The sequence below is a fragment of the Spinacia oleracea genome, chromosome 4, assembly GCF_020520425.1.
Source record: "Spinacia oleracea cultivar Varoflay chromosome 4, BTI_SOV_V1, whole genome shotgun sequence".
NCBI classification, from domain to species: Eukaryota; Viridiplantae; Streptophyta; class Magnoliopsida; order Caryophyllales; family Amaranthaceae; genus Spinacia; species Spinacia oleracea.
Genome location: NC_079490.1, coordinates 106,610,677 through 106,624,148, shown reverse-complemented (window position 1 = coordinate 106,624,148; position 13,472 = coordinate 106,610,677). Strand labels below are relative to the sequence as shown.

Sequence of the window (13,472 nt, the reverse complement as noted above, 5' to 3'; positions counted from 1 at the left end):
CATCATCATCAACATCATCATCACTGATGGCCCTAGCCATCATCATCCACATCACCATCACGTCCACCATGACCGCTGGGGCCCTCTCCATACCAACCGTAGTAGTGGGTGGGTGTGAAAGTTCCCATGGCACCATGAACTCCACATCCCTCCGCGGGATAGCTAAACCAAGAAGGGTGCTGGGCCTCCTGAGGCACATGGCCCTGCCTGGCGAACTAGTCATATATGGGGAACATAGCTTGCTGGTGGTCACTCTCAAAGTGATCAAATTTGATCTCGAGCCTATCCAAACGCTCCTCAATAGAGCGTTGCTCCCCCTCTGGAGCTGGGCCACCCTGTAGCTTCCCCTCTCTCTCACGATATCCCCTACGGAAGTAGGTACGGGGCTCGGGATCAAATTGATGGGGCTCGGGCTGTGGCTCCTGCTGATGCTCTATGTGCTCACCCACATATAGGTAGTGTGCCTGGCCAGGTCTAAAGCGGGTGCGGCCCTGTGGGTCAAGTAAGGTGAAAGGCCTATTCCCCCCAAACATCCAGTACATGGAACCCGGGAAGAGTAACTGATGCTCGCCTTGAAGGCGGCGGAGGTTAGCAAAATAAGTCAAGTTCAGCAAGTTACTACCCAAAACCGGTGTCTGGTTGGCCTCAACAAAGTTTACCGTGGCCATGGCAATGTGAGTGATTAACCCACCAATGGTAATGCGGGTTTTATGTGGACTAATGGCCACCGAATGGAAGTGCGAAGCCATGTGGTGGGCCAAATTCATTCTGTACCTCTCCTCCCCCTCCAGCACATACCTACAAAGGATTTCTAATTCAGTGCTCCTAATATTTTGAGGCTCATCCGTCCCAAAAATAGTGAATCCAAAGAACCTGAAAAACACAATGGGGACGGGGTGTTGAACATGGGAAGCATGCAAATGTTGCATACTAGGGGGTGCATCATTCCCGGTCAATTTGCCCCACATCGTACAATTAGCGCGGGTTGATCTTCTAATCCTTGGAAGTTGTTATGGGTGTTAGGTTATGATACATATAGAGCATATATATTTTTGATGCGGAAAAACCATAAAGCCAGGAATCCAAATTAATTGCCACATAACAATTAGCATAATTTAGGATACTGTAACACCCCGTATTTTTAAGCCTGTTTTATTATTCGGTAATTACGATTATTAACGTAATTACACTCTTAACTTTTCCGATATTATTTTAACCTTTTTATTGTGACATAATACCATTTCAGCCGAATCTCTCACCTAATTTCTCAAACCATAGTAAGATTACTTTTTATTTGTTTATCAAGCTATAGTCCAATTTTCTTATTCATCATCAATTGCTTATACGTGTACTTGGAGCTTGTTTCACAAGTTGTGTTGACTTTTCTTCTTTATGACAAATTTCATGGCAAAACTCATTTTTCCACCTTTCCCTTTTATACGTGTAAGAAGGAGATATTCACAACCATTCTTGGTTTCCAAATGTTGATATTTCCTATTTCTTTGACTTACAAGCTCACCCATATGCTGCCATGTTTTACCCAATTCTTACACGTACTAGTTTTGCAGCAAATTTTACCCCCTTCTCTACCATATACCATTGTATTACAAAACAATGGGAGCCTTTTATGAGATCATTGCTTACGTTTATCAATCCCTTTAAGCTCTATAAATTGCTGTTCACTTTGACATTTATTTTCCAAGTTGAATTACACCATTAATTTCATATTTTACCCAGAAAATCATAAGCTTTTCTCCATTTTCTCTCTCCTCCATTCGACCACTGTGGTGCCACCCCCTGGCCACCGCTTTCACCACCTACTGTCGGCGCATTCTTTCTTCCGCCACCCATACCCGGTGCTCCGACGTGCCGGCGTTGCTTCCAAGGCAGAGGGTTATCGTATGTGCTTCCACGGCTAAGTGTTTTTGCTACTCCACTCTTCTTGTTATTGATGTTGGTACTTGGTAGACAAGGTTGCTTTAGATTCTAAAACATGTGGGCCATGGGTTTTATTTATGAAGAGTACTATGGCTTTGACCAAAAACATGAGGGAAGCTACGTGAGGTAAGGATAAGGGAAGCAAGGAGCAAGTATTGGATGATTGTTAGGTGAACCGTGAATTGTAATTAGGGAGTAACAACTAAGTGTCTTATTTAATTAAAGTTTATAAATTTAAATTTTGATGAGTAAATTATTACTAACTAAGGATTTTGTTCTATTTGAGCTTGGTCATGCGATCTTATTGGATGATGGATGTCGATTATTGTGGGTTTCGAGATAGGATTATGAATGATCGAGGTAATTATTATGTCTAGCATTTTATCTTACATGCCCGTATATGAAATGTGTGACTATTATGTGATTATATGTTTATTATGTGTTTTATGTGATAAATGATGATATATGTTTATGATTATGACCATGATGATATTTTAAAGTATCTCGTTATTATATGATGTTGTTCGGGAATAATTATGATTTTTTTTATTAAGTTATTTTAAAGAAATACGATGTTGCTTTTGTCGGCCTGGAAAAGTGAACTGAACTAGTAAATGGGCAAGTTACAGGTAGAGGCAAGTTAAAGTTAAAGTTAAAGGGAAACAGTTCCCCCCCCTGAAAAGATGTAAGAAAAGTCCCGCCAAAGCCTGTACTTGCCAATGAGCTGTAAAGGAAATGATTCCTTGCCGACACAGTTTTCAAGATAACGAGATTAAGTTAGTTGTTTCCGAACAATAAATGCTAATGATTGATATGTGCCAAATGATTTTCAAAATAAAACCGTTTTGACGGGATGGAGTAATATTACTGAGTTTTCCACTCATTTTTGTATTTTCTGTGTTTTTCCTGTTTTCTATTTTTATGATGATGCACAGGTTCGGTTAAGGAGCTAGAGTTTCTCAAGAGAAAAGTTATTACTGGAGTCAATATTTTATTATGGAGATATCGAGATGAGAAATTATTTATTATGGAAATCCTGTTACTAAGGTTGTTATAAGAATATTGATTTATATTTATTTTTGGGAAAGTTGTATTATTTATGGAATTTTATTAAGGATTATTTTATTTGTGGGCCCATAACCCACAGGTCCCAGGATTAATTAAGCCTAATTTCGCTGCTAATGATCAATTAAGTGCGATTTATTACCGATAATTAAGGTACCGAAAAGTCGGGGCGTTACAGATACATACTTATGTAGAGTGCCCTCCCTAGATGCTCCCGAACCGAACAAGAACAAGTTTAGGACTCCAAGTGTAGTCCCTCCGTAGATAGTCCACAGCACGTTCAGATCCGCCTTAGATTTAATTAACTAGAATTGCACCTAAGGTTTTAAGTTATTCGAATATAATTTGTGGCAAATTAACGTAGTTTTAATCCTTAAAACTACGTGAATACTTGAATTGTGTGTTAATAAATTGTGAAAGCCATCACCTATTTATAGGGTTGGAATAATAGAATTAGAAGTCTACTAGGTTTCAATTAATCTAATCCTATTAGAATTAGACATTAATTAAAACTAATAAGTTATTGTTTAATTGAACAACTAACTCTAGTAACTTTAGGAAATTTAATCTTTAATCTAATCCTAATTGCTTAAGGATTCGACGTATGTGCGAACTCAACGCACACACGCACGCACAACCCAAGAGGGGCACTGGACGCGCGTGCGCACGGAGCAGCTCAGCCCACAGCGCTGCGGCCCATTGCTTTTGTGCGCCAGCCTTGCCTTGCTCGCTGGGCCTGGCCTTGCGTGCTGCTTGGCTGGGCCTGCGTGCCTTGGCGGGCTGCTGTGCTGCCTTGCGCGCATGGGCTTGCTAGGCGCAGGCCTGGTTTGTGCTGGGCCTTGCGTCTAGCAAGCTCGTCCGATGTTTATTTCGTACGACGCGCTTCCGATTAATTTTCCGTTCCGGAATTCATTTCCGATTCGAACAATATTTAATATTTCCAATTCCAGAAATAATTTCCGTTTCGAACAAATATTTAATATTTCCGATTCCGGAAATATTTTCCGATTCCGACAATATTTCCGTTTCCGGCAATATTTCCAATTCCGGCAATATTTCCATTTCCAATAATATTTCCCGATACGTACCATGTTTTCGTTTCCGGCAACATCTACGACTTGGATAATATTTAAATTTCCGATACGATCCATATTTCCGTTTCCGGCAATATCATCGTTTCCAGAGTATTCATAATTTGCCTTTTGATGATTTCAGCTCCCACTGGAACCGAAATCCGTCGATTCCGAATATCCATAAATGGAGTATTTAATTCACTTAAATACTTGATCCGTTCACGTACTATTTGTGTGACCCTACGGGTTCAGTCAAGAGTAAGCTGTGGATTAATAATATTAATTCCACTTGAACTGAAGCGGCCTCTAGGTAGGCATACAGTTCACTTGATCTCACTGAATTATTAACTTGTATAATTAATTAATACTGAACCATATTTATTAGAATTATCATTGAATGCATACTTGGACCAAGGGCATTATTTCCTTCAATTGGCACTCCCAGCTTGCCTCCTGGGTTCAGTCGATAGGCCAAAACTACATTGTATTTTGAATTCACAAGCACCAATCGGTTTGCCATTCGACTTTGATACTCGAAAACAACCATAAAAGTCGCTATAAGAAACGTACATTTTAAATTGCTCACTTTCTCTCATTTCCGTTGGATTCATTGCCAATCGAGGAAATTTACTGTTACTTTTCTAAAAGGATTTACTGCAGTGCAAGATATTCAATTATAAACAATAATTAAAACATACATTGAAGCATGCAAAGTCTAAGCATTTATCATGAGTAATAACTTAGAAATTAAAGCAATCATGCAATTTAAACAAGTCATTGGCATTTTATTCGAATTTATTGTTCCGGACGGTGTGAATAAAATGAATCCAAGATCCTAAAATCATTGAAGAATTAAGCACATTATGTATTTAGACTCAATTCTAAAATATTTTAGGTAAGCAAAGCCTTTGCTAATAGTCTAGAAACTACTCTTGGTTGATAGGTACGTCTAAGAACTTATTAGGTAAACCTATCTCATTTGCAATGACATAAAAGGACTCCTTACTTATATCGTTGAGTTTCACCAAAACTAACATGTACTCACAATTATTTGTGTACCTTACCCCTTTGGGATCAATAAGTAACACCTCGCTTAGGCGGAAAACTATTACTAAGATTGATGTAAAGGTTATCCAAGTAAGTGTTATTTTGGCATGTCAACTTTTAACTCAATTTTTAAAGTTCGGAACTTAAGGCTCTTACTATGTTGGTTAGATTTTAAGTGAACTAAAATCCTTAACATGCAACATAATCAAGCCACAATCTCATGCATAATTAAGACATATTTAAAGCAATAAATAGCTTAAAATATGCATAAGATATAAATGTGATCTAGTATGGCCCGTGTTCATCTTGAAGCTTCAACTTCAAACTCCGTCTTCAAAATGGATTGGAAACTCCGTCTTGAATTTCACCATGGGAGGCGCCATTTTTCTCCAAATAGGATAAGCTATAATTTAAACTAATTACAACAATTTGATGGTACACAGACCATATTTAAAGCAATAAAATTTGGTACTTTAGACCAATATTACATTCAAATTAATGGTACGCAGACCATATTTTCTATCCTATTTGGGCCATACTAGTCACTTTCCATAACCTGCAAAACAATACATTTACAATATACCATTCACCCATTTATTTATCAATGAATGGCCCACATAGCTAGTTAGTAGAACATATTATGCATCACATAAATATTTGCATCAATTAATCAAGGGTTCCAATAATCTACCAATTATTCGCTCCTTATTAATTCTAATCAAGTTGTTTTAACCTTAAAGGAATGTAGACCTAATCAAGAGTTTATGACTAAAACGCTCCCACTTAAACCAAGAAATTTACATGCTTTACTAATTTTAAACATAAAATTGTATTTCCTAGTCTAACCGGAAACATACAAATTTAATTAAAATTTAAAGCTCATATAAATATTATTTGAATCCTTTAATTTATTTTCAGTTTATTAAATTAATTAATTTAAATTTAATCAAGGTTTTAATTTTAGTAAAATAATTATTATAAATAAAATTTATAATAATTAAATTATTCAAAATTGAATTACGAGAAAAAAAAAATTAAATTACGAATTTTAAAATTAATTAAAATCGGTTTTCCAACTGAAAATCAAAATTAAATTAAAGTGTATCAATCAGGTCAAGACGAGGCCATAGGCTTGCGCCCATGCCCCGTCGAGTCCACGAGGCAGCATCGCCCCTCTCGAGTGATCGCACAGCAAGGCACGAGCAGCAGCCACGCGCAAACGCAGCAAGCCAAGCAAGCCACGCTTGCGCGCAACAGCTTGCTTGCTGTGTCGTAGAACAGCAGCTGGCTTGGCAAGGCAGCGCTCGCTGTGGGCGAGGCATCCCTCGCTGGGCGAGGCAGCGCTCGCTGCTGCGGGAGATCCCTCGCTGCCCGCGCGCAGCCTACCTTGCTCGCTTGTGCCTTGCCTCTCACCCATCCGCCCATGCCTCATCGCAGCACTCGACGCAACGCAGGGCTGCTGCCTTGTGCTCGTGTGCCACATGCTTGCTCGCTGCATTCGTACCGCATGGCCGACGAGCTCCCTTGCTCGTCGTCGCATGCCCGCACTATACAACACCCCTTAAGGGTAACACTTAGCGTCCATTGCTTTGTGTGTGCAAGATTCATGAGCGGATTACATAAAAATCAAAACTTTTTTAATTTAAATTTACAAACGAATTAATAAATCATATTAATTTCATAAATTTAGGGCGAAAATTCGAAAATTTATCATTCAAATTAATTTCCGATCAAGTTTATTTTCATGGATTCAAATCTAGGTTATAAAATTTAAAAATTTACCAAATTTAACAAATTTTATGGTGGTTTTTAATCATGGATACCTAATTAAATTGTCAATTAATTATGAAAAACAAATCTAATTCTAAATTATTCGAATTTCAACAAATTAATTACAATTACAAATTAGGTTGTATAATTAACAAGCTTAGGCATTAAAATTGTTAAACATATACAGTAGGTCAATCATACATTCAAGATTTACAAACAAGAATCGCAAATTTTAATTTAACATCTTAAAATTACAAATTTTGCGTTCGAAAAACTAAAACCTCCGAAAAGTCATAGTTAGGCTCCGAATTTGGGAATTCTGGGTTCGGCAATAAATCTTGGATTTTAGTCAAAATTTTAAAACGCCGTTTACATGCGAAATTCACTATAAAATTATATGATTCCGACCATTATTGACTAAACTGCCAAAAATTCTGCGAACATATAATTAAATAATCGCACGAATTTGCAATTAATTAAAAAAAACGAAATTAATCTGAATATTAGTACTCCTGTATGATAGTAGGGGATTGTTCTTATACCCCTCATTGTAAGAATTGGAGTACGGGTTATTATGTTTGTAGGCCTGGAATGCATTACATTGTTCAATGGAGCTCCTACATTCTTGTGCATAGTGACCAGACATCCCACAACTATCACAGACATTGACGGCTTGAGAATTCATTGCAGCTACACTAACAGGTTGAGCAGATTGAGCAGTTGTTGCTTGCATATTATCAAACATGTAATGTAGAGCAATCAATTGGGCAATTAGTTGTTCTATGGAATTCAAGTCATGCTTACCACCCTTGTTAGATAGACCTCTAGGATTCCCATACTAGGCATTATGAATGGCCATCTCCTCAATCACCTCCATAACTCTAGTCACAACAAGTTGCATGAATCTCCCACTAGCAGCTTAATCCAGAATAAGTCTAGACTCATTACCCAGACCATTATAGAATTGTTGAATCAAGAACCAGTCACTCAAACCACGGTGTGGGCACTCTCTCTGTAAATCCTTGAACCTTTCCCAGACCTCGAACAAACTCTCATATGCTTGTTGAGTAATAGCAATGATCTGGCTCCTCAGACGAGCCGTCTTCTCAGGTGGGAAATATTTCATATAGAATGCAAGGGCAAAAGACTCCCAGTTAGTAATTTTCATTGCTTCCCGATTCAACCCATTGATCCACAACTTTGCCTTTCCACTAAGAAAGAAAGGGAAAAGCATCTCCATAGTTTGTTCCGGAGTCACATTCTTCTGCTTAATGGTAGAGCAATATTGGATGAAATATTGAATGTGAAGATTTGGGTCGTCACCTTTCTCCCCACCGAGCTGGCGTCTCTCAATCATGTTTATCAATGCAGGCTCAATCTTGAAAGTCTCAGCTGCAATAGAAGGCATGATTGCCTTAGGTAGCACAGACAGACTGGGCTTATAATAGTCTGTAAGCTTCGGCTCAACTACTTCGTCATCCATCTCTATCTCTGAAACTGTATCTGTATCTGAAGGAAAAAGATCGCAAAGAATATGATCAAAACCAGAGTTAGAGTAATCCCCACACTCTAGGACAAAGTTTCTTCGTCTACGGAAGGTCCTTTCAGGTTCAGGATCAAACAGAGTAAGATTACTAGTACCTACAGTCCTGGGCATAGACAAAGAAACTACAAACGAGTGTGAGATCCGGGCTCAAGGAACGGGAGTTCCTTGAGAAGTAACAAATAATAATCTAGAGCAAATAATTAATAACAGAAAATAAAACCGTGTCCCCGGCAACGGCGCCAAAATTTGACAGGCTAAATCGCACTCCTATAAAAGATAAACCTAACGTTCACCAACAAAAAATATAGCAAGGGAAGTAGGGATCGTATCCACAGAGAAACAGTGTTCTTTCTACTACTAATCAACTACTCTAGACTATTGGTAACAAGGAAAATGGTTTGGGTTATAAATTAATACTAAAGCAATAATTAAATCGGAATATAACAATATTAAGAGAATCTAGGGCAATGGTTCACCACAAATGCAGACCAGGATTAGACAACAGACCACAACATTAATCAACCAATAACCATAATTAGCAAAACATGCATCTCTCGAATCTTATGAATTCCTTAGGAAATTACAACTAGCAGGCTCTCTCTATGTACTAGAAACAATTCCTATCTAATAGCCACAGGCCGGTCAAGAACATCAGATTTATACCTCTCGGGAATTATATAAGATTCATCAAATTAAATCAAAATAGCCCGACCGAACATAATTGACGAACAATGGAAACAAGCTATAGAAATTATAATAAAAAATCAATAATTTAATCCAATCCAATAATACCAATCATACATTGATGGATCCCCTAAACCCTAGAAATTAAACTACTCACTCATATTAATAATAAACAAGACAATTAATTCTATTGAAAACATGATTGCAACAAAATAATAAAGCAAGATAAGAATTAATACCTTAATGAAGAACAGAAGAATGAATGAAAAATTGAAGCTTTGATTAAAAATAAAACTAAGTGTTTAACAATTTGAGAGCATAAAACTAAGTTAAGAATAAAACTAAGATGTCTACTATAGTATTTATAGTTTGCCCAAAATACAACTCAAAATCGGAAATTAAATTCGCGAAAAAGCGATGGAGGTTGGCGTCGTCCGATCGGGCAAACGGCCGCCCGATCGAGCATTCTGCTCGACAAACAGGTCGATCGGGAAACTTTTCGCCCGATCGGGCAGATGAGAAATGATCCATATAGCCTTCAGGATGGCCGCCCGATCCGGATCGGGCAAAGCCTGTTAGGTTATGATACATATGAATAAACATAATTCATGCGGAAAAACCATAAAGCTAGGAAACATATTATTTACACATAATCATCTAGCATAATTCAGATGCATACACTTTGTAGCGTGCCCTCCCTAGCTGCGCCCGAAGCGAACAAGAACAAGTCTTTAGGACTCCAAGTGTCATCCCTCCGTAGATAGTCCACAGCACGTCCGGATCCGCCTTAAGATTGACCAACTAGAATCGCCCTTAAGGTACTATATATTTTCGGCTAATAGGGCAACAATATGGCTGATTTTTCTACTTAAAAATCTTAGCTTTTTATTGTTTGAATACTTGAAATCCTCTATATAAATATGTGACCCTAGGCACCTATTTATAGAGTTATGGAAAAGGACTTGGAATCCTATTAGGATACTAATTTATTTAATTAGAATCTTATTAAAACTCTATTAAATAAATTCTATCTTTATTAGGATTAGGATTTAATCATATGACGAATCCCGGTAGCCTTAGGATTCGAGTAACACACTTCGAGTGATACGCTAGCACCGTACGCAGGCCTTGCGGCCCACGCACAGCACCAACCCTTCTCGACGAAGCCCATGCCGCAGCCCCGCGTGCTGAGGCCGCTGCTGGACCTGGCCTTTGCGCTGGGCCTGGCGTGGCTCGGCTGTTGCGTGTGGTGCGTGTGGCTTGCTGGGCGATGGCCCGACTTCGTGCTGGGCCTTCGTCTGGCAGGCCTCGTCCGATGCTAATTCGTACGATACGCTTCCGATTAAATTCCCGATTTCGGAATTTATTTCCGATACGAACAATATTTAATATTTCCGATTCCGGAATAAATTTCCGTTTCGAACAAATATTTAATATTTCCGTTTCCGGAATTATTTTCGATTTCGATAATATTTCCAATTCTGACAATATTTCCGTTTCCGGTAATATTTCCGATTCCGGCAATATTTCCATTTCCAATAATATTTTCCGATACGTACCATGTTTCCGTTTCCGGCAACATCTACGACTTGGATGATATTTATATTTCCGATACGATCCATATTTCCGTTTCCGGCAATATCATCGTTTCCGGAGTATTCATTTCTTGCCTTTGACGATCTCAGCTCCCACTGAAACCAAGATCCGTCGATTCCGAATATCCATAGGTGGAGTATTTAATTCCATTAAATACTTGATCCGTTTATGTACTATTTGTGTGACCCTACGGGTTCAGTCAAGAGTAAGCTGTGGATTAATATAATTAATTCCACTTGAACTGAAGCGGCCTCTAGCTAGACATTCAGCTCACTTGATCTCACTGAATTATTAACTTGTTAATTAATACTGAACCGCATTTATTAGACTTAACATTAAATGCATACTTGGACCAAGGGCATTATTTCCTTCAAAGCCCGCCTGATCGGGCGCGCGTTGAAACTGGAAATTATCTTTTTCTTCGCCGATTTTCTCATTTCGCCCTCCAATCACAGAGCGATTAACAAAATGCATTGCCCTTCACTCAAAGCACCAAGTCTAACTCTCGGAGCTTGAACTTAGACATCCTAGGCTCCCAAGGGTCGACCATAATCATCCCGAACCTACTCGGGAACCGTGTAGTGGCCTATATCATCGCGAAACGAGCTTAAAAAGGCTAATTTCTCATCAAACGATACTGAAACTCAAGGCACACTTAAAACACACATTAGTACTAAAATTGGCTCCTAAGAGCTCATTAGACGCAGAAAAGTACTAAGGGACGGGGGTAAAAACTCTATATAAATACACATATCACTTACCTCTTTTATTTTCTTTTGAATTACTTCTCTTTAATTTCACGTGGTTTCTATCTACTTTTTGATGGAATAAAAGAAAATTTATGTAATCTATTTTAGACGAAAAGATTAAATATATCCTCACAAAGGGAATATCAAGTGAAGTTTTAGATCACAATTAAGAAGCCAATACGTCATTTATGGCAAAGACGTATACAAATGAAGGAAATAATGCCCTTGGTCCAAGTATGCATTCTATGTTAAGTCTAATAAATGCGGTTCAGTATTAATTAACAAGTTAATAATTCAGTGAGATCAAGTGAGCTGAATGCCTAGCTAGAGGCCGCTTTAGTTCAAGTGGAATTAATAATATTAATCCACAGCTTACTCTTGACTGAACCCGTAGGGTCACACAAATAGTACGTAAACGGATCAAGTATTTAATAGCATTAAATACTCCATCTATGAATATTCGGAACCGACGGATCTTGGTTTCAGTGGGAGCTAAGATCGTCACAGGCAAGGAATGAATACTCCGGAAACGATGATATTGCCGGAAACGGAAATATGGATCGTATCGGAAATATAAATATTATCCAAGTCGTAGATGTTGCCGGAAACGGAAACATGGTACGTGTCGGAAAATATTATCGAAAATGGAAATATTGCCAGAATCGGAAATATTGCCGGAAACGGAAATATTGTCAGAATCGGAAATATTACCGGAATCGGAAAATAATTCCGGAAACGGAAATATTAAATATTTGTTCGAAACGGAAATTAATTCCGGAATCGGAAATATTGAATATTGTTCGTATCGGAAATGAATTCCGGAATCGGAAAATTTAATCGGAAGCGCATCGTACGAATAAGCATCGGACGAGGCCTGCCGGACGAGGCCCAGCACGAAGCCAGGCCATCGCCCAGCAAGCCAAGCGCGCCGCACAAACAGCCACGCCAGGCCCAGCGCAAGGCCAGGCCCAGCAGGCTGCGCGCAGCGCGCAGCGCGCACAGCGCGCACAGCACGCACAGCACGCGCAGCGCACAGCGCGCACAGCGTGCACAGCACGCGCGGCGCGCAGCGCGCGCGGGCGCTGAGTGGGCTGCTGCTCGCGCGCACGCATGGGGCCCATCGTGGCTGCCGTGCGTGTGTGTGCAAGTGTTTGTGTTCATGCACGTTTCCTAAAACATGCAGAGTTCGGTTAATGATTAAATTCCTAATTCTATTTGATAAATTAATTAAATTAGAGTTCTTATAGGATTCTAGGTTTAATTAATTTGTATCTGAATAGGATTTCGATTCCCTTTCCATACCGCTATAAATATGAGGCTAGGGCTCACAATTTATAACACAAGTTTAATAGTATTCAAAGTGAGTTTTTGAGAGAAAAATTCAGTCACACATTTGCCTATAAAGTGCCGAAAATAATAGTACCTTAAGGGCGATTCTAGTTGGTCAATCTTAAGGCGGATCCGGACGTGCTGTGGACTATCTACGGAGGGACGACACTTGGAGTCCTAAAGACTTGTTCTTGTTCGGTTCGGGCGCAGCTAGGGAAGGCACGCAACAAAGAGTATGCATCTAATCTATGCTAAATGATTATGTGTAAATAATATGTTTTCCTGGGTTTATGGTTTTTCCGCATGATTTATGAATTGTCATATGTATCATAACCTAACAGTGGTATCACGAGCCCCTTATTATTTTCATAATCTAAATTGCATGAACATGGTTAAATATTACAAATTTGCAAGAATTAAAAGGGGTGATTAATTTTCGTAATTGTTAATTAATTGCAAATTGCGTTTATTTAATTATACGTACGCAGTTTTTCGGCAGTTTCTTCGTTACTCATCCGAATTGAGTGATTTTTGTGTCAATTCCGCATGTAAAAGGCATTCTAAAATTTTGACAAAAATAGTAATTTTCTGCCGAACCCAGAATTCTCAAATTCGAAGCCTAACTATGACTTTTCGAAGGTTTTAGTTTTTCGAATGCAAAATTTCGTAAATTTA

At 38.8% G+C, this 13,472-nt stretch overlaps 1 non-coding gene across 1 annotated transcript; it reads left to right on the top strand.

Moving 5' to 3' along the window:
- The first annotated feature begins 7,882 nt into the window (after window positions 1-7,882).
- Window positions 7,883-7,989, top strand: LOC130460389 (small nucleolar RNA R71). Its single transcript, XR_008920266.1, has one exon. It is a non-coding gene; the product is annotated as a small nucleolar RNA R71 (small nucleolar RNA).
- Window positions 7,990-13,472: the final 5,483 nt, after the last annotated feature.